Here is a 21722-nt window from a genome sequence, read left to right as displayed (position 1 = left end):
GCAAAACAATGAGAATGACATTAAACACATTAGAATAGGTTGTCATGGTAGGTGGGGAGTGGGCTATAGGAGTAAAAATGATAGACAAATAAACAAACATGAGCCTGAAACTTATATCAGGTAAACATTAAATCCACAGTACGAGTGACTTGGGGATTTCCATAAAGGATAGCCTTGGGGCAATGTTTTGGTTGCAGGTGAGACTAAGAATTTACCTAGAAACTGTTTACACAGCAAACAAGCTTTTATGCAGATTGCCAGTTGATTTAGGATAGCTTGCTGAATGATGGGTGCTGAGGTGAAAGAGGCTATGTCCTCCGAATCACCCCTGGACTCTGCCACTGGCTGAAATTTGCTTAATCTAAAGCCATAAAAAAAAAAAAAAAAAATTGCCATCCAAGTCAATTCCAACTCATAGCAACCCTATAGGACAGAATAGAACTACCCTATAGGGTTTCCAAGGAGTGGCTGGTGGATTTGAACTGCTGACCTTTTGGTTAGCCTCCAAGCTGTTAACCACAGTGCCACCAGGGCTAGCCAGAATTAAAACCTAAATCTGCCTGACTCCAAAGCCAATGAATTTTCTAGAGAAGAAATCTGTTGACAGAAGAACAGGGAGAGTTGTTTCACATCGTTATGCAAAATCTCATCTGCAGAGAATGTAATCACTCTTATAAGTGGTTTCGTAGAAGGCATTTTTGGCTAACATTCATTTTCTAAGTTCCACCATTCAAGGTCAGTGTCAGACTGAGATGCTATGGTGGGTGTTAGAAGTTTGCAGTATATGGTATCGTGGCCCCAGCACACCCAAGCAAACAGATATCGTCAAGAAATGGTGTACAGTCTCCTGTTTCTTGGGGCTGTACATCTTCAGATTTCCATTCTATATGCTCACCAAACTTAGGCTTTCATAGTCAAGGTCACTGTTTTGATTAATGACTCAAATGTGAAAATGGAAGTTGCAGGCAGGAGAAAGAGGAAGCAGTGGGTTGCATGGGAAGGTGGGTGTCCGAGGCAGCACAGCAGCACTTCTCTAAGGATAATACACTCGCCTGGTGAAGATCAATGATGCGAATCTTACGGCCATTAGTATTCGATGGCAGTTCATCTTGAATGAGAAGAGAGATGGCACTGGCTATTTATTTGAGAAAAGTTACACAGTTTGACACATTCTCTGTTGCTCTTTTTCTCCAGGGATCTCTAACACTGCAATTAGGGAAGGTCATTGTGTTAAAGGTGAGCAGTACATAAACCTGGGTTTTCTTGGTTCCTAATGGTAATCTCCTTTGCTTTTTCATTGTTTATCTTACCTGTGTTCTATAACCTCCACGTCTCTGTCAGTTTGTCATACTGTGATGGCTTGTGTGTTGCTGTGGTATAAACAGAAGGGTTAATTTTCTAACAAAACTATTTTGACAGGGAATTTAATAGTAAATGCATTGCAGAGGCAGCCTTAGGGGAGTGATACTGGATAAGCCGGGGTACTGAATATTTTGGTCATTGTTGTTAGGTGTCATCCGTTGATTCCAACTCATAGTAACCCCATGTAACAATAGAGCTGCTCCATAGGGTTTTCTTGACTACTTTTACGGGTGCAAATTACCAATTCTCTCTCCGACAGAGCCTCTGGGTAGGTTCAAACCCCCAACCTTTCAGTTAGCAGCCAAGTGCTTAGCCGTTGCACAACTGTTGTTGTTGTTGTTAGGTTCTGTTGAACTGGTTCCAACCCATAGCAACTCTATAGGACAGAGTAGAGCTGCCCCATAGGGTTTCCAAGGAGCGACTGGTGAATTCGAACTGCCAATATTTTGGTTAGCAACTGAGCTCTTAACCACTGCACCACCAGGGCTCCATTGTGCCACTAGGGCTCCTTAATATTTTTAAAAGGCCCCAAATAATGCATTTTCTCAAAAATAAGTATGCATGTGTGTATATATATATATATATGTATGTATGTATGTATGTATGTATATATGTATGTATTTAGAATGAGTATAATTCAGCCAAAAAGCAACCAAATATTAACCATAGTCTTCCAGTTGATAAAGTTTCCTTGGTCTTTTGGATAAAGATTGAACTTTTTATTATCCATATTGTCATTCTCACACATTTAACTGTTAGGATTGCCACATCGGGCTCAAAACTAAGTCGAACCAGTTAACTTTTTTTTACTGATTTGATTACTGTGCTCAAATTGGTTGCATATATAATACGGTCTTGTCTGAATGTAAAACAAAAAGAAAATTTAGAGTTAGCAGGTAATAAAGGGGGGAGTGGAGATTAAAAAACAAACAAACAAAAAACTGCTAAGGGCATCAGAGAGCAATAAGAAGATAGAGCGTAGAGGCAGGATAGTGGGGACCCAAGACTGACTATATAATTTGTAGGGCCCAGTGCAAAATAGGAGCCCTGATGATGAAGTGGTTAAGAGCTTGACTACTAACCAAAAGCTTAGCAGTTCAAATCCACCAGCCACTCCTTGGAAGCTCTATGGGGTAGTACTACTTGTCCTATAGGGTCACTATGAGTTGGAATGGATGGCAATGGGTTTTTGTTTTGGTTTGGAGTGCAAAATAAAAATTCAGGGTCCCTCATTCAAGAATTATTAAGGATGTCAAGATGATAACAGAGCATTAAACTGACCACAGGGCCCTTCTAAGCATGGGGTCCTGTGTAATTGCATAAGTTGCAAGCCCATGGAGCCTGCTCTGTAGGGAAGGGAAAAAAAAGAATAGCACAGCCCGATTCCTCCATTCTTTTCAAAGACTGTCTCAGCTCTCAAACCACTAAAGTACAATTTACCTCCCTGACAGGGTCCTCTTGTTTAGACATTACAGGCTAAAGCATGTGTTTTCTAAGAAATCCATATTGCCTCTCTGGCTGAGAGAAAATCATGCTCTCAGTACCCAGTACCCCTTTGGACCAACCTTTCTGCTGAATTTCAGCCCACTGTGTACGTACCTCATGTCCTGGAATCCCAAAGAATTCCTGAAGTCAGGCATTGATCACTTCTCTGGTATGACTTTCCAAGTTTTCACTCCCCGCATTTACCCTAAGATGGTGAGAGAAAGGGGATGATACTGGTTCTTTCCCCCAAAAGACCTCTTCAATCTCCAAGAGTCCATCCTTAAAAAGTGATATATTCTGTTGGCTTATATTATAAATACAAATATTTTTCACCTTGTAACACTTTTGTCTTCTAATGACACATTTAGCTCTACCCAGTTTCTAGAGCAATCGTCACTGAGAAAAGGAGTATATTCACATTCCAGCTCTGATCATGTGGGGCAAATAGAACCAGTTTTGCAGTCATAAATGTAATATCCATTCTTCTGGGGGCAATTCCAGTGTCTGTTTGCCACCCCCTCCCCCTGCAAGCTGGAATGTTCCCTTATTCCGACTATGTTCTCCCAGGTTTTATGCTTGGCTTAAACTTTAGCTTCTAATTAACAATCCCATCTTCCTACTGGAGACTCAGACTTGCCATAATCCCTAGCCCATTTATCCAGGGCAGATTTTCAAAGTGATTTATTGAAACACAAGAAGAAAACAAAATAACTTCTATTTCTATTTATTCTCTAATCTCATTCTTTTTAAAAATGTTCAGTCTTTGTGTTTTGTTTCATGATGTATGGTAGGACATTTTATAAAGGAGCCCTAGTGGTGCAATAGTTAAGTATGAGGCTGCTGACTAAAAGGTCGGCAGTTCAGACCTATCCAGTTGCTCTACAGGGGATAAGGCCTGACGATCTGATACCATAAAGATTACAGCCTAGGAAACCCTAAGGGGCAGTTCTACTGCATCCTGTGGTATCACTATGAATCAACTTGATGACACACAACAACAGAACGTTTATATAATTTTTATACAAAATAAAAGCACATATATAGAGGAAGGTGCTCAATTTTTTTTAAATAGCAGAGCATAGTTAAAACATATTGGAACAATTAAGGCACTGCGTCCTTGCCATGTCTTAGGAGCTTGACCTTGTCCTTTGGAGATCTAAGAATTGGTTGAAGACCTGTGTCAAATCTCATGGACAGTCCAGAAACATAACTATTTCATATTAAAAGACTATCACCTACTCCAATCCCCAGATAAGACCCTGTTGGATATTAAAATCAGCTCAAATTGAAACCAAAGTTTCCATGATCCTGTGCAATTTGTTCTCTACTCCCAGCCCACAGTGGAAAGGCAGTTGTATATTTGAGTCAGAACTCTTAGTTAACTTCTCTGCTGTTCCAGGATGCTGAGCCCTCAATATTTCTTGACAAGTGATTCCAGATTGTGACAGTACTACACCTTATAGGCTGACGTGTGTGTGAGTGTGTGTGTGCGTGTATGTGTGTGTGAAAGGAAACAGAGGGTATGAAATGAAGTAGGAAGGAATAAAACGGATTTGAGGTGAGGAGAAGGTAGCAGTCAAATTTTACTTACTTTTTGCTACTTTACAATCAACTTATTGAGAGGATCCCATATACCTTCCTGTTAATGCCCTGTATTTGTGCCCCTAAAACACATCTCTTTCACCCCTTACACTTGGGCATGACACTGACCATCTATGGGAGGGGTGTTAAATGAGGTGTCAGAAGTTTCACAACTGAATTTAGGTAACAGATCTACCCTCACTTTAGGCTCTTAATAAGAAAACTGGAAAACCAAACTCATTGCTGTCAAGTAGATTCTGACCCTGAGTACCCCTATAAGACAGAGTAAAACTGCCCGATAGGGTTTCCAAAGAGTGTCTGTTGTGTTTAAAAAGCCAACCTTTTGGTTAGCAGCCATAGCTCTTAGCCATCACACCACCAGGGTTCCTCTTAATGAAAGAAGGAAATTAATCCAATCACCAGCCATTTAATACTAACCTTATCTCTTGAAACTGGTTCAGAATTATGCCTTACTTATTTCCCCATATACAAAGTATTCCAGAAATGAATGCTAAATGGTACTGCCAATAAATGTAAGTATTTCTGTTTTTTGATTCAATAAATTCTGCCAGATGATATAATACCTGTCATAGTTATCTTGTGCTCCTATGACAGAAACACCACAAGTGGGTGGCTTTAAGAAACAGAAATTTGGTGGGCAGCACCAAGATGGGGGAGCAGTCAGACATTTCTGGTGATCCCTCTTACAGGCCCGAAAAAAACAAGTAAGTCAATTATATATATGACAAGCTATGAGCCCTGAATATCAAAGGCAAAGTTAAGAAATCAGACTGAGTAGCAAAGGGAGGGAGAGATGGTTCAGAAGCAGCAAGGAGTTGCCAGACCTAACTCAGCAGGAACCAGCACCCCTCAGCTCTGATCCCCTGGTGTAAACACAGTGGGGTTGGTGGTAGCATTCAGGATATGTTTTCCACAGCCAGAGATAGTGAGTGGCACAGAGTCTACTCACATCTCCAGAATGAGCAAAGAACAGCACTCTCGGCAAAAGATAAGTGTGTGTGTCTAATGTACCACAGGGATTAAAAATCACCCATTTTGAAAGAACTCTCTCCCATTTATCAAATGAGAATGAAAAGACTTCCTATCAGAATCTTTGGGACACAGCTAAAGTAGTTCTCAGAGGTCAATTTATAGCAATAAATGCACACATACAAAAAGAAGAAAGGGCCAAAATCAAAGAATTATCCCTACAACTTGAACAAATAGAAAGAGACCAACAAAAGAAACCCTCAGACACCAGAAGAAAGCAAATAGTAAAAACTAGAGCAAAATTAAATGGAAAAGAGAACAGAAAAACAATTGAAAGAGTTAACAAGACCAAAAGCTGCTTCCTTGAAAATATTAACAAAATCAATAAACCAATCACATAAACAGCCAAAAAAAAAAAAAAAAAGGAGACAAAGCAAATAACCTGAATGAGAAATGATATGGGTGATATCACAACAGACCCAACTGAAATTAAAATAATCATATCAGATTACTATGAAAAATTGTACTCTAACAAATTTGAAAACCTAGAGGAAATGGACAAATTTCTAGAAACACACTACCTACCCAAACTAACAAAAAAGAGAGGTAGAACAACTAAATAAACCCATAACAAAAGAAGAGATTGAAAAGGTAATTAAAAAATCCCCCTCCCCCCCCCAAAAAAAAATCCTTGGACCTGAAGGCTTCACTGGAGAATTCTACCAAGCTTTCAGATATGAGTTAACACCACTACTACTAAAGGTATTTCAGAGCATAGAAAAGGATGGAATACTCACAAACTCATTCTATGAAGCAAGAATTTTCCTGATACAAAAACCAGGTAAAGACACCACAAAAATGAAAATTACAGACCTATATCCCTCAAGAACTTGGATGTGAAAATCCTCAACAAAATTCTAGCCAATAGAATGCAACAACATATCAAAAAAATAATTCACCATGACCAAATGGGATTCATACCAGATATGCAAGGATGGTTCAACATTAGAAAAAAAAAAAAGCAATGTAATCCATCATGTAAATAAAACAAAAGACAAGAACCACATGATCTTATCAACTGATGCAGAAAAGGCATTTGACAAAGTCCAACACCTATTCATGATAAAAACTCTCAGCAAAATAGGAATAGAAGGAAAAATTCCTTAACATAATAAAGGGCATTTATACAAAGCCAACAGCCAACATCACCCTAAATGGAGAGAGTCTGTAAACATTGCCCTTGAGAACAAGAACCAGACAAGGATGCCCTTTATCACCACTCTTATTGAACATTGTGCTGGAAGTCCTAGCCAGAGCAATTAGGCTAGATAAAGAAATAAAGGTCATCCAAATTGGTAAGGAAGAAGTAAAAGTATCTCTGTTTGCAGATTACATGATCTTATACACAGAAAACCCTAAAGAATCCTCAAGAGAACTGCTGAAACTAATAGAAGAGTTCAGCAGGGTATCAAGATACAAGATAAACATACAAAAACCAGTTGGATTTCTCTACAGCAACAAAGAGAACATTGAATCAGATCAATACCATTTACAGTAGCCCCCAAGAAGATAAAATACTTAGGAAAAAACCTAACCAGAAACGTAAAACACCTATATAGAGAAAACTACAAGACAATACCGTGAGAAACCAAAACAGACCCATGTAAGTGGAAAAACACACTTTGCCGATGGATAGGAAGACTCTACATTGTAAAAATTTCTCTTCTACCCAGAGTGATCTATGGATACAATGCAATCCTGATCCAAATTCCAATGGTATTTTTAATGACATGGAGAAACAAATCACCAACTTCATATGGAAGGGAAAGAGGCCCCAGATAAGTAAAGCATTACTGAAAAAGAAGAACAAAGTGGGAGGTGTCACACTACCCAATTTTAGAACCTATTATACCACCACAGTGGTCAAAACAGCCTGATACTCGTACAACAGATGCATAGACCAATGGAACAGAATTGAGAATCCAGACATAAATCCATTCACATATGAGCAGCCGATATTTGAGAAAGGCCCCAAATCTGTAAATGGGGTAAAGACAGTCTTTTTAAAAATGGTGCTGCCATAATTGGATATCCATCTGCAGAAAAATGAAACAAGACCCATACCTCACACCATGCACAAAAACTAACTCAAAATGGATCAAAGATCTAAATATAAAATCTGAAACAACAAAGGTCATGGAAGAAAAAATAAGGACAATGCTAGAAGCCCTAATACATGACATAAACAGTATAAAAAACATTAACAATGCGCAAACACCAGAAGAGAAACAAGATAACTGGAAGCTCCTAAAAATCACTTAAGCTCATCCAAAGACTTCATCAAAAGAGTGAAAAGATTACGTACAGAATGAAGAAAGGTTTTTGACTACGACAATTCCAATCAGTGTCTGATCTCTAAAATCTACATGATACTGCAGAAACTCAACAACAAAAAGACAAATAACCCAATTAAAAAATGGGCAAAGAATATGAACAGGCACTTCAAAACAGAAGACATTCAGGTGGCTAACAGATACATGAGGAAATGCTCATGATCGTTAGCCATTAAAGAAATGCAAATCAAAACTACAATGAGATATCATCTCACCCCAACAAGGCTGGTATTAATCCAAAAACAAAATAATAAATGTTGGAAAGGTTGTGGAGAGACTGGAATACTTATACACAACCACTTTGATAATCTATTTGGTGCTTCCTTAAAAAGTTTAGAAATAGAACTACCATACTACTAACCAGTAATCACACTCCGTGGAATATAAATATCCTTGAGAAATAAGAACTTTTACACGAAAAGATATGTATATACCCATATTCATTGCAACACTGTTTACAATAGCAAAAAGATGGAAGCAACCAACGTGCCCATCCACAGATGACTGGATAAATAAATTATGGTATATTCACATAATGGAATACTACGCAATGATTAAGAACAAAGATGAATCTGTGAAATATTTCATAACATGGAGGAATCTGGAAGGCATGATGCTGAGTGAAATTAGTTAGTTGCGAAAGGGCAAATATTGTATGAGGCCACTATTATAAGAACTGAAGAAAAAGTTTCGACACAGAAGAAAATATTCTTTGATGGTTATGAGGGTGGGGAGGGAGGGAGAGAGGGAATTCACTAATTAGGTAGTAGACAAGAACCATTTTAGGTAAAGGGAAAGACAACCCACAATACAGGAGAGTTCAGCACAACTGGACTAAACCAAAAGCAAAGAAGTTTCCTGAATACAAGGGAATGCTTGGAAGGCCAGAGTAGCAGGGACAGTGGTCTGGGGAACATGGTTTCAGGGGACTTCTAGGTCAATTGGCATAACAAAATGTATTAAGAAAACGTTCTGCATCCCACTTTGGGAGTGACATCTGGGGTCTTCAGTGCTAGCAAGTGGCCATCTAAGATGCATCAATTGGTTTCAACCCACCTGGAACAAAGGAGAATGAATAACACCAAAGACATAAGGTAAAGATGAGCCCGAGAGACAGAAAGGGACACATAAATCAGAGACAACAGACTGAGAGCAGAAAAACTAGATGGTGCCCCGCTACCACCGGTGACTGCCCTGTAAGGGAACAAAACAGTGAATCCCTGATGGAGCAGGAGAACAGTGGGATGTAGATCTCAAAATCTCGTAAAAAGACCAGACTTAGTGGTCTGACTGAGACTAGAGGGACCCTGGATGTCATGGTTCCTGGGCCCTCTGTTAGCCCAAGACTGGAAAGATTCCCAAAGCCAACTCTTCAGATGGGGATTGGACCGGACTATAAGACAGAAAATGATACTGGTGAGGAGTGAGCTTCTTGGCTCAAGTAGACACACGTGGGCAGCTCCTGTGTGGAGGTAAGATGAGAAGGTAGGGGGTCTGTAGCTGATTCAATGGACACAGGGAATACAAGTTGGAGAGGAGAAGTGTGCTGTCTCATTAGGGGGACAGCAGCTAGAAGTACATAGCAAGGCGTGTGTAAGTTTTTGTGTGAGACTGACTTGATTTGTAAACTTTCACTTAAAGCACAATTAAAAAAAAAAAAAAGAGAGAGACAGAAATTTATTTTCTCACAGTTTAGGCTGCTAGAAGTCCGAATTCAGGCCGCCATCTCTAGGGGAAGGCTTTTTCTCTCTGCCTGCTCTGGAGAAAGGTCCTTGTCTCTTCAGCTTCTGTTCCTCAGCATGACATGGCATCTATCTTCCCCCATCTCTGCTTGCTTGTTTAATCTGCTGTTTTATATAGGGTCCTTTTTTTTTTTTTATGAGTCAGAATCAACTCAATGGCTACTGTGTTTTTGTTTTTTTTTTAATATCTCAAAAGAGACTGACTTGAAACATACCCTACACTAATACTGTCTCATTAGCATAACAAAGAAAACCATCCCCAAATGGAATTATAACCACAGGCATAGGGGTTAGGATTTACAATCCATATTTTTTTCTTGGAACAGAATTCAATCCATAATAATACCCTACCGTTCATTTTTCAGATATAGGATCTATAAGAAGCAGTAATAAGAAGCAACAAATTAATCACTCCTGAATCTGCACCAAGATGTGGGCAATTTTTGCTTAAATTTGGACACAGCACTTGGAATATTTTTGCTTCTTATATAATCTTCATGTTTAATTAGCTATTAGAGCCAAATTCAAGTAAATGGAAGAATTTCCTGGCATCAATGATAGATAATCATGAAAAAACAGACTGATAGAGAAAATTGTAATGTCCTTGGCCTAGATATGAAATCTTAGAATCTTAATAGTTTTGATGTTTACAGGGGGGACTTGATATTAGAGAATAAAGCACACATCTCTCTGTGACGTGGATTCTCCCATTATCCCCAGTTGTATCCACTATCCGCCTTTGGTGGCCCCTGCCAGCATGGCATCAGTTGTTGATTACCCTTAAGAGGAGCCCTGGAATGCACTCAAGGTTATATTTTGGCTCTCCTGGACTTGCTCTAATTTTCTTCAGCTTCATCTTGAACTCACATACAAGCTCTGTTCCACAGTCAGCCCCTGGCCTTGTTCTAACTGATGATTTTGAGCTTCTCCATTGTCTCTTTCCACAGATGTAGTCGATTTGATTCCTGTGTATTCCATCTGGTGAGGTCCATGTGTATAATTGCCATTTAGGTTGTTGAAAAAAGGTATTTGCTATGAAGAAGTTATTGGTCTTCCACAATTCTATCATGCAATCTCCAGTGTCATTTCTATCACCAAGGCCGTATTTTCCAACTACTGATCCTTCTTCTTTGTTTCCAATTTTCTCATTTGAATCATCAGTAATTATCAATGCATCTTGATTGTATGTTTGAGCAATTTCAGATTGCAGAAGTTGGTAAAAATCTTCAATTTCTTCACCTTTGGCATTAGTGGTTGGTGAGTAAATTTGAATAATCATGGTATTAACTGGCTCCTTAGAAGCATGGATAGCGAGACTTTGTCTCATGTACTTTGGACATGTTATCAAAAGGGACCAGTCCCTGGAGAAAGACATCATGCTTGGTAAAGTAGAGGGTCAGTGAAAAAAAGGAAGACCCTCAACAAGACTGATTGACACAGTGGCTACAACAATGAGCTCAAGCATAACGATTGTGAGGATGGCGCAGGACCGGGCAGTGTTTCTTTCTGTTGTACTTAGGGTCACTATAAGTCAGAACCAATTCGACAGCAGCTAACAATAACAACAAAAGGAGCTCCAGTGGCACAGTGGTTAAGTGCTCAGTTGCTAACTGAAAAGTGAGTGGTTCTAACCTACTAGCCACTCACCAGGAGAAAGATGTGGCAGTTAGCTTCCATAAAGATTACAGCCTTAGAAGCCCTATGGGACAGTTCGACTCTGTCCTATGGGGTCCTTATGAGTTGGATTCAACTCAATGGCAGTGGGTAGCAAAACTAGAGCTAGGAAAATCCCCAAAGTAATCAGGGCTTGGTATATTGAGATAACAATGGGCTTGCCTAAGCCACAGAATATATTGGAAAAGTCCATGTTCTTTCAAGGTAAGAACTAAAGGAATAGGTTTAAATAAGCCCAAAAAACACCCTGATATTACCGTCCCTTGGTTAAGGTACCAATAAACAGAGCCCATGTTAAATAATTCGTTTCCTGATCATATGATAAAGAACCGATGGTGCTGAGGGAGAAGTCCAAGCTGCACTGAAGGCATTGGCAAAAAACAAAGCTCAAGGAATTGACAGAATATCAATTGAGACATTTCAACAAACAGATACAGTACTGGAAGTGCTCACTTGTCTATGCCAAGAAATTTGGAAGACAGCTACCTGGTCAAAAGACTGAAAGAGATCCATATTTATGCCCATTCCCAAAAAGGTGATCAAACCAAATGTGGAAATTATGAAACAATATCATTAATATCATATGCAAGTTAAATTTTGCTAAAGATCAGTCAAAAGCGGCTACAGCAATATATCAACAGGGAACTGCCAGAAATTCAGGCTGGATTCAGAAGAGGACATGGAACCAGGGATATCATTGCTGATGTCAGGTGGATCCTGGCTGAAAGCAGAGAATACCAGAAGGATGTTTCCCTGTGTTTTATTGACTATGCAAAGGCATTCATTCGACTGTGTGAATCATAACAAATTACGGATAACATTGTAAAGAATAGGAATTCCAGAACACTTAATCATGCTCATGAGGAACATGTGCATAGATCAAGAGGCAATTGTGCAGAAAGAACAAGGGGATATTGAGTGGTTTAAAGTCAGGAAAGGTGTGTGTCAGGGTTGTATCCTTTCACCATACCTATTCAATCTGTATGCTGAGCAAATAATCCGAGAAGCTGGACTATATGAAGAAGAAAGGGGCATCAGGATTGGAGGAATACTCATAACAACCTGCGTTATGCAGATGACACAACCTTGCTTGCTGAAAGTGAAGAGGGCTTGAAGCACTTACTGAAGAAAATCAAAGACCATAGCCTTCAGCATGGATTACACCACAACATAAAGAAAACAAAAATCCTCACAACTGGACCAATAAGCCACATCATGATAAACAGAGAAAAGATTGAAGTTGTCAAGGATTTCATTTCACTTGAATCCACAATTAACACCCACGGAAACAGCAGTCAAGAAATCAGAAGACGCATTGTATTGGGCAAATCTGCTGCAAAGGATCTCTTTAGAGTGCTGAAAAGTAAAAATGTCACCCTGAAGACCCAAGCCATGGTATTTTCAATCACATCATATGCATGTGAAAGCTGGACAATGAATAAGGAAGACCAAAGAAGAATTGACGCCTTTGAATTGTGGTGTTGGTGAAGAATATTGACTATACCATGGACTGCCAGAAGAACAAACAAATCTGTCTCAGAAGAAGTACAAACAGAATGCTCCTTAGAAGCAAGGACGGTGAGCCTGCGTCTTATGTAATTTGGACATGTTGTTAGGAGGGATCGGTCCCTGGAGAAGGCCATCATGCTTGGTGAAGTACAAGGTTGGCTGAAAAAAGGAAGACCCTTGACGAGATGGATTGACACAGTGGTTGCAACAACGGGCTCAAGCATAACAACAATTATAAGGATGGTGCAGGACCAGGCAGTGTTTTGTTCTGTGGTACATAGGGTTGCCATGAGTTGGAACTGACTCAGTGGCACTTAACAACAACAACATGTTAAAGAATGGGCTATATCAGAGAAAAAGAGCAGGCCTAGGTAGACTCAAGGGTGGAAATTCATTCCTGTAATAGCTCAATTAATTATTTTATGTTTTTACCTATAAAAATGGAAGTAGAACATTCCACAAAAGAGAAAATCAATTCTAGGTCAAACTATTTGAAGTTTAAAAATACTCTTAAAAAATAGTATTTTTATGTTATCATTTGAAATGCATACATATGTTACTGGTGAAGCATGAAAATGCATCAGTGCAAAAATAGTGCTGTCTTCCGTGCTACCGAAACTCGCTAGTGTATTCATGACTGGTACAGAAATACCTGCCATAAACTGCTGGAGGATAGTCAAATTACACCATTCAAAAACGGTGCAGACCATAAATATTCAGTAATAGGCCCTAATGTTTAATAGCTCTAGTGTGAGCTTGCCAAGTGCTCTATGTTTTTTGGCAAGTACATGCCCTAGATTTAACATCTACTCTTGAACATAACTATTTCTCACGATTTTATTGGTCTCGAGAAAACTAAGAGTTGTGCCTTCTGTGCATTCAACAGAACAGACTTAGCGAGTTTGTTCATAGGGATGGTGCTAAAAATATAAGGCTCCTTTTCAATTACATAAAACCAGGTCACAGCACAGAGAGCTGAAAATCACTCCCCTCACAAACTCCGAGCCTGGCTACACCCTGCTTCACCAACCTTATTTTCTGCGTCTTTTGCTTCAATGAGCTCAACTACTCCATGGTCTCTTTTCAAAGTCTGTGCATTGCGACCTCCACATCTCTGATGTCACTGTCCCATCCTCCTGGAACGGTGTCCCTACACATCTTCTTGTGCTTCCAAATCTCTTTACCCACCATTTCAAATGCTGCTTTCTTCACCGGGAGCCTTTCCTCATTTTGATCATTTCAGTTGAAGTAATTTCTCTCTGTAGGATTTCTTTCTTCCTCTTTATAAATGGATTACACCTCAACATAAAGAACATAAACATCCTCACAACTGGACCAATAATATGTTTGTTTATTATCCAAAATTTGAAAACTGTGAAGCAAAACAAATTAGGAAAAAGAATAAGAAAAAGGAGAAGAAAAAAGGTGGAGAAAGAGGAGAAAAGAAAAGCGTTTAAGGAAAAGGCAAAGAAAAAGAAATGCCATCGTGAAAATATATTTTGATAGATTTCTTTCTTTGATTTATATTTGAATATAGTTCTAATTGTGCTAAATATATAATTTTCTACATGCATACACACACACCATGGCAGTATAAGAACTATCTTAAAGTATCACTTTTTGTAACGTAATATTTAATGACTACATACTTTTTCGCTACTGAACCACATCGTGACTCACAAACTCATTTTTCCTTTTTTGGGGCATGTAAATAATTTCCAATTTCCTGTTTTCATATTACTTTGCCCAAAGTTCTCTTATGGCAATATGAAGTAGTGTAGCATTTGAAATTTGAATTAGAAGATCTGAGTGGGTCCCACATAGCATCTATATGACTTTTGAGAAACCGCTTACCTCACTCAGCCTGAGTTTCTTTATCTGTGAAATGAGAAAAGTAATTAATATTGTCTCTAGATGCCTTTGATCATATCTGTGAGCCTCAGCTTCCTACATCCTTTTCCCCCTACAGAAACCCATTTCTTAGTAAACAAATAACTGCTGAGCAGCTGTGGTGTGTTCTCTTAACCTCATGGCATTGTGAGGAAAAATAAGGTAATATTTGCATATTATCAAAGCAAAAATTATTTATGGTTATAGCTTCTATTTCCTGACAGAATATCCTCTCCTAGATCCATATTTCAGTCCCCATTACACCCTTGGCACCCTGGTGGCACAGTGGTTAAGAGCTTAGGCTACTGGCCAAAAGGTCAGAGTTTGAATCCACCAGTTGCTACTTGGAAACACTGTGGGACAGTTCTACTCTGTCCTGTAGGGTCACTATGAGGTGGAATCAATTTGATGACAAAGGGTATTATATCCTTACCTAGTAGGTGTTCAGTAAATACTCACTGAATAAATTAATAGTGGGAATCACTTGCTAAAAAACACAGTACTAACAGAAATAATCAGTTGTTAGTTTAAAAAAACAAATTTACAGAGTGAATACTACATGCCGTAATCTGTGCGATGCAAAAGAAGCTTAATTGTTGTTTACCTATCTACAATTCAACACCTTCCTTGGTTGTACGAGCATTGTGGTTTAATATAGAGAATTAGTATCTCCAAAACTGATCCCAACTCAAAAGTTCAGGGTGATGAACATATTTATGTAGCATTTTCTATTAGATATTCTTCTATTGAAAAGACTTGGTGATGACTTTCTCCTGAGTCTCTGCCATTCAGTCTTTGCTACTGAATTTTTAGAAGGACGGAAGAAAATCCAGGGCCTTTCTAAAACGTTCTAGTCCAGCAATTGCCTGTGACTCTTGCCTGACCACTGTCCTGAGCTCCTCCTACCACACCTGTTTTTTCCTGATGACCTAGCAACCTGTTGCTTTAACTTTCCTGCTCGTTCCCTGCGACTATGTGAGGATCAGAGGCAAACCTCTGTGTCAGCCTTACCCAAAAGTAGGAGAATCAGGCTTTGGCTTCAAAGACACTTTGTTCTTTCAAAATCTGATATGCTCAAAAAAAAAGGAAATGACTATGTGAATTATGATATTGTTCAGCAGTGAAAAATTATGTGGTCATTAAATATTGTCATAAAGAGTGATCCTTTGAGACAGTTCTTACACTGCCATGGTGTGTGAGTGTATGTGTAGGGGTGGTACAGAAAATTATATATTCAGCGCTATTAAGACTATATTCAAATATAAATCAAATGAAGAAGGACATCTACCAAAACATACTTTTATGACGGTATTCTTCTTCATCTCCTTTTCTATTCCCTTCCCTTATGTGTTTCTTCTAATCCTTCTCGACCCTTTTCTTCTTTTTCTGTTATTCTTTCTCCTCCTTCTTTTGTTTTACTTTATAGTTTTCAAATTTTGCAAGTGTTACATTTATAAAGAGAAAAAAAGAAATCCGGAACGAATATCTGCCACTCGAAGCATCTTACTGGCGATGCCAAAGAGATGGAAGCACAGACAAGACAGGCTATTTAAAATGGAGTAACTGGAACTGACAGTAGCAGCAGATAAAAATTCATGGAGCTGCAGAAGCACAGAGCAGAAGTCATATTTAGAATATTCATCATTAAAATTCAAGGGTTGGCTAATGTATGCAAGAGGATACTGAAAAGCTTTACAGAATACCGAATGCAAAGATACTCCAAGCAGACATGCCTGCTCCCCTTGGGGACTACCTGGTTACACAGGCAGATCACAAAGAAGGACCAAGCTGGAGGGAGGTTTATGAAAAACTGGGTCATCAGAGAGGCCAATTCATTCATCTCCTGGTTAATAGCAGATATAATGTTTATTGCCAGGTGAATGCTGATATAAAAAGTATTTTAAGACAAAAACTTTCATCTGTGAAATCTTAACAGCAAAAGCAATTTTAAAAAACGAAGTATGCAGGACGCATAGATTGTAAACTCACAAATCAATCCCTTTTTCACTATTTAGAAGATTAAGTTCATATTGGCAAAATGACCCACTCCTGCTTCTGTAGTGATCCAGCCTTTGAAGGGCCAACTCCCAATAAATCTCTAAACTAGGCTGTGAATTTCCTTACTTTCTTCAATGTCCATACTCCCAGATACTCTTGTAATTAAGGTGGGACTCTGATGTTGCCTTCAAACAGCTAAAAATTATAACTAGCACATCTAGCACTTTATCACTTATGGTTGCAAACACTCATTTGAAGTTAAACTTGCATAAATAATTTATTAGCAATAAATCAGACAATCAACTATTACTTATTTAATAATCTATTTTGCTTGTCATTCTTAATAAGGTGTTTAGAAAATTAGAGGGGGGTGTTGGCAGTCTCAATAATTATGGACATTACTAAAATTCAGTGATTAGGATCCAGGTACCCTAGACTTCCTGCAAAACACAAACAGCCCCATAAAGTGAAGAATTATCCTGCAGTCTACACAAATTTCAAACATCCCAGGGCAAATTCATGTAGGTGAAAATTCTATTTAAAATGACCTGTGCTAGAAGCTAATAAAAATTTTTGCATGTTTTTATTTTCCACTGGATTTTCCAGGAATGCAATACAGTATAAATTGAAGAATCAGCTCCTGAAAATCAGGCATTCTTTGCAAAAATGTTAACCAGAAACCCTTCTTCATTCTCACAAATGAGAAAAAATTATAATGTGTTACATGTTAAGTCAAAATTTCCTAAAGCAAGATGAAAATACTGTACAACATTTTATATAAATAACAAACTATTATGTTAGGATTAAGCTACTTACAACATTGCTTCCCAATCACAAAACAATGAATACGGTATTGATGTTTAAACAATTAGTTGCTTTGTATGCAGTAACATGTACAGTTTGCGTGCTAAACCACAAATACTATCATTATAGTACAGAAAGGCAAATACCGGACAATAAGAAATAAATTAGAAAAACTGCAGACAAAAATTTACGATAAAAAAAAAGCAATTTCATGCAACGAACTGCTGTTGTTGTTGTTAGGTGCCGTCAAATCGGTTCTGACTCATAGCAACCTTATGTACAGAACGAAACACTGCCCAGTCCTGCGCTGTCCTCACGATGAGCTCTCCTGATCAGGTGAGGAGGTGATTTGGAATATGAATAAGGTCGAGAGGTTGAGGAAAGCTGAATCGAAGTAATCATTTTGTCACTGGTTAAGGAAGGTGATAGGGTGGAAATGTTGGGTAACGAAGGGGCAATCTCAAGCAAACTAACAGAATCAACAGTAGAGAAATGGCATGGTGAAGGTGTCTTACCTCCTGTAACTTCACAAGGAGGGAGGAGAATCAACATCTATAGCCCAAGGCTGATTTCCATGTGGTGAAGGTAAGTAAGACATGCCTCCTCTCTCTGCGGTCTTTACCAATCCTGACACCAACCATACCTCCCATGGCACTTTCTACTTCTCTGCTGAGTCCGAATTCGTTGCAATGGCCACACAGAACTCACAGAAAATACTCACAATTACAGGATTTAATAAGGAAATAAGAGGTTACAATGCAGGTTCAGAAACGCTCACGACACAGTTCTTCATTCAGTACAGCCTCTTCTCAGCTGTGCCTGCAGGCAAGCCTCTCTCTGGCCCTGGGCCTGTGCCCTGCTCAGGCAAGTGTTACAAAGCTCTCCTAGCTCTGCCGATAAGGGCCCTGAGGCACCCATTCTGCCGGCAAGCCTCGGCCCAAAGGTGCTCAGCTCTAGTGTGTGTCAGCAAACCTAGCTCCACAAACATCCAGAGGCACCCTACTCCACCAGCAAGCCTCCTGCTTGAAGACACTCAGCTTTCTAGCTCAGTGGGCCAGGAAATAAACCACACCATCTCCTGCCAGTCTCCTGCCTGTCTCCTGCCTCTGCTGCCACCATTTCTTTGCCGCCGCTTCCCACCATCTTTGGTGTTTCAGCTGGCTCTCTCTCTCTCCCAGTCTTCTGATTCCAGGAACTTCTCGGTGCAGGGATCCCAGATCCAAAGGATGCACTCCACTCCTGGCTCCTCTTTCTTGGTAGTGAAGAATCCTCTCTTTTCGGCCTCTGGGATGGCTCATTTTAAGCCTAGCGAAATGGCAAAACTGACCAATCCCCTCTTTGGGGTTCCATATACCTTATTTGCATAGTCCCACTCAATCAAAAAATCAGTCATTGTGTGTGAGTCACAAAGACTATGGCTGGAAGGGCCTGCACCACAAATATTATACTAGAAGCCTTAGCCAATACAATAAGAAAAAATTCCAATAAGACCATAGGTAAACTATTAGCATTAATAAGTAAATTCAGCAAATTTGCTATGTTGTTGCTGCTGTTGTTAGGTGCCATCAAGTTGGGTCTGATTCATAGCAACCCTATGTGCAACAGAACGAAACACCGCCCAGTCCTGCACCATCCTTACAATTGTTGCTATGTTTGAGCCCATTGTTGCAGCCACTGTGTCAGTCCATCTCATTGAGGGTCTTTCTCTTTTTTGCTAGCCCTCTACTTTACCAAGCATGATGTCCTTCCCCAGGGACTGGTCCCTCCTAGTAACATATCCAAAGCACATGAGATGAAGTCTCACTATCCTCGCTTCTAAGGAACATTCTGGCTGTACTTCTTCAAGACAGATTTGTTCGTTCTTCTGGAAGTTCATGAGATAGTCAATATTCTTCACCAATACCATGGTTCAAAGGCATCAGTTCTTCAATCCTCCTTATTCATTGTCCAGTTTTCACATGTATATGAGGCAACTGAAAATACCATGGCTTGGTTCAGGCTCACCTTAGTCCTCAAAGTGACATCTTTGCTTTCAAATACTTTAAAGAGGTCTTTTGCAGCAAATTTGTCCATTGCAATACATCATTTGCTATATGCAAGTTCAACCATCAAAAATCTCATATATTTCAGCAACAATGAAAAGTAATTAAATTAATTACTTTAAAAAATCTAATAGATTTTTGTGTATAAACAGCAAGGAATAATTAAATGGAAAATTTTAAATGATACCATTTACTATAGCAAAAAAAAAAAAAAGAAAACCATCAAATATCTAGGAATAAATATGAAATACTACACCACAGGAAACGAAAAAAAAAATAAAAGAACATTTTTGAAAAAAAAATTCTAAATAAATACAAGATATACCTTGTTTAGGAAACCCTGGTGGCATAGTGCTTAAAAGCTATGGCTACTAACCAAAGAGTTGGCAGTTCGAATCAGCCATGGACTCCTTGGAAACTCTATGGAGCAGTTCTACCCTGTCCTATAGGGTCGCTATGAGTCGGAATAGACTTGATGGCACTGGGTTTGTTTGTTTGTTTTTTATACCTTGTTTATAGTTTGGAAGATTCAATGTGCCAGAGATGTTCATCCTTGCCCCAAAGATGTCAACTCCTCTCATCAAGAATTGGGCAATTAACAAGCCGATTGAAAATTTCAGAATCCTCCATATTTTAAATTTCATATATAGGGTTTAAATTAACAAATACAGTGACATATCATAAAGCTTCAGGAATCAAGATAGTGTGGAATTAAGGCAAGGCAGACAAATTAACAGGTTGAATAAAATAGTCTAGAAACAGCCACACACACAAATGGTCGCTTGATTTCTGACAAAGCTTCTACTACTGTGCAGTGGGAAAGAATATTCTTTTAAATAAATGATACTGAATAAATTGAATATTCGCTTAAGGAAAAATTGAATTCTGACCCCTACCACACACCAGGTGGACTGTATGCCTAGACATGAAAGGTAAAAACAAGAAAACTTCCAGAAGATGCTATAAAGTAACATCCTTATATCTTCATGATCTCGGGGTAAGCAAGCAATTCTATTTTTAGTAGAATGGAAAGGAAGCACAAGCAAAAAAAAATTTAATAAATTGGACTTAAAAATTATGAGCTTTTTATTAAAAGACAACATTACAAACATGAATAGGTAAGTCAGAAAATGAGGGAGGTACTGCCTCTACATGTATGCAATCAAAGACCCCAGGTGAGAATATATAAAGAAATCTTTACAGTCATTTGATTTTTTAAATGGGTAAAGAACTTGAACACTTTTTAAAGGCAGATATCAAAATGCTAATAAGCATATGAAAACGCATGACCTCGGTATAATCACTGAAATGCAAATAAAAAATCCACTCTGAGGGACCACTTCACATCCACTCAATTGGCTAATATTAAAAAATAGAAATAATAACGAAAACTGATTCCATTAGTTTCCTCAAGCTATCAAAACAAAGTATCACAAAATGGGTGGCTTAGAACAACAGAAATGTGTTCTCTCACAGTTCTGGAAGCTAGATGACCAAATTCAGAATGTCAGCAAGGCCACGTTCCCTCTCAACACTTTAGGGAAGGATATTTCTTTATCTCTTGTAGCTTCTGATAGCCTCAGGCGATCTTTGCTTTGTGGCAGCATAACTCCAATGTCTGCCTCCATCTTCATATGGCCATCTTCCCCCTGTGTCTGTTTCTCTGTCTTCTCATGGTATTCTCTTCTCCTCTTCTTATAGGGACACCAGTCATACCGGATTAGAGCACACCATATTCCAGTATGACCTCATGTTAATTAATTATATCTGCAAAGATGCTATTTCCAAATAAGGTCACATTGACAAGTACCAGGGATTCAAAAAAACCCAGGGATTAGGACTTGAAAATATCTTTTTAGGAGATATAAGCGAACAAATAACAAGCTACTCCCTGGCTCCCCAAAATCATGTCATTTCCATATGCGAAATACCTTTACCCTAGCCCAACAACCTGAAAAGTCAGAACTCATTCCAGCATTAACTCTAGGTCCCATCTCATCTCATCTAAATATAATCAACTCAAAGAGTCCCAAATCTCATCTTCTAAGTCATCAAAATCAGGCATGAGTGAGGCTCTAGGTATGGTCCATCCTGGAGCAAAATTCTTCCCCATCTGTGTACCTATGAAACCTAGACAACAAGTTATCTGCTTTAAAAGCGCAATTGTGGGACAGGTGTCCAGGTAACACATTCTTCATTTCCACGCTCACCGAAAGCACTTTTAACATTTACATTTCAAGCAACATTCTGTT

This window comes from Loxodonta africana, chromosome 15 (genome assembly GCF_030014295.1).
Source record: "Loxodonta africana isolate mLoxAfr1 chromosome 15, mLoxAfr1.hap2, whole genome shotgun sequence".
Lineage (NCBI taxonomy): Eukaryota > Metazoa > Chordata > Mammalia > Proboscidea > Elephantidae > Loxodonta > Loxodonta africana.
Note: the sequence above shows the minus strand (reverse complement) of the source record.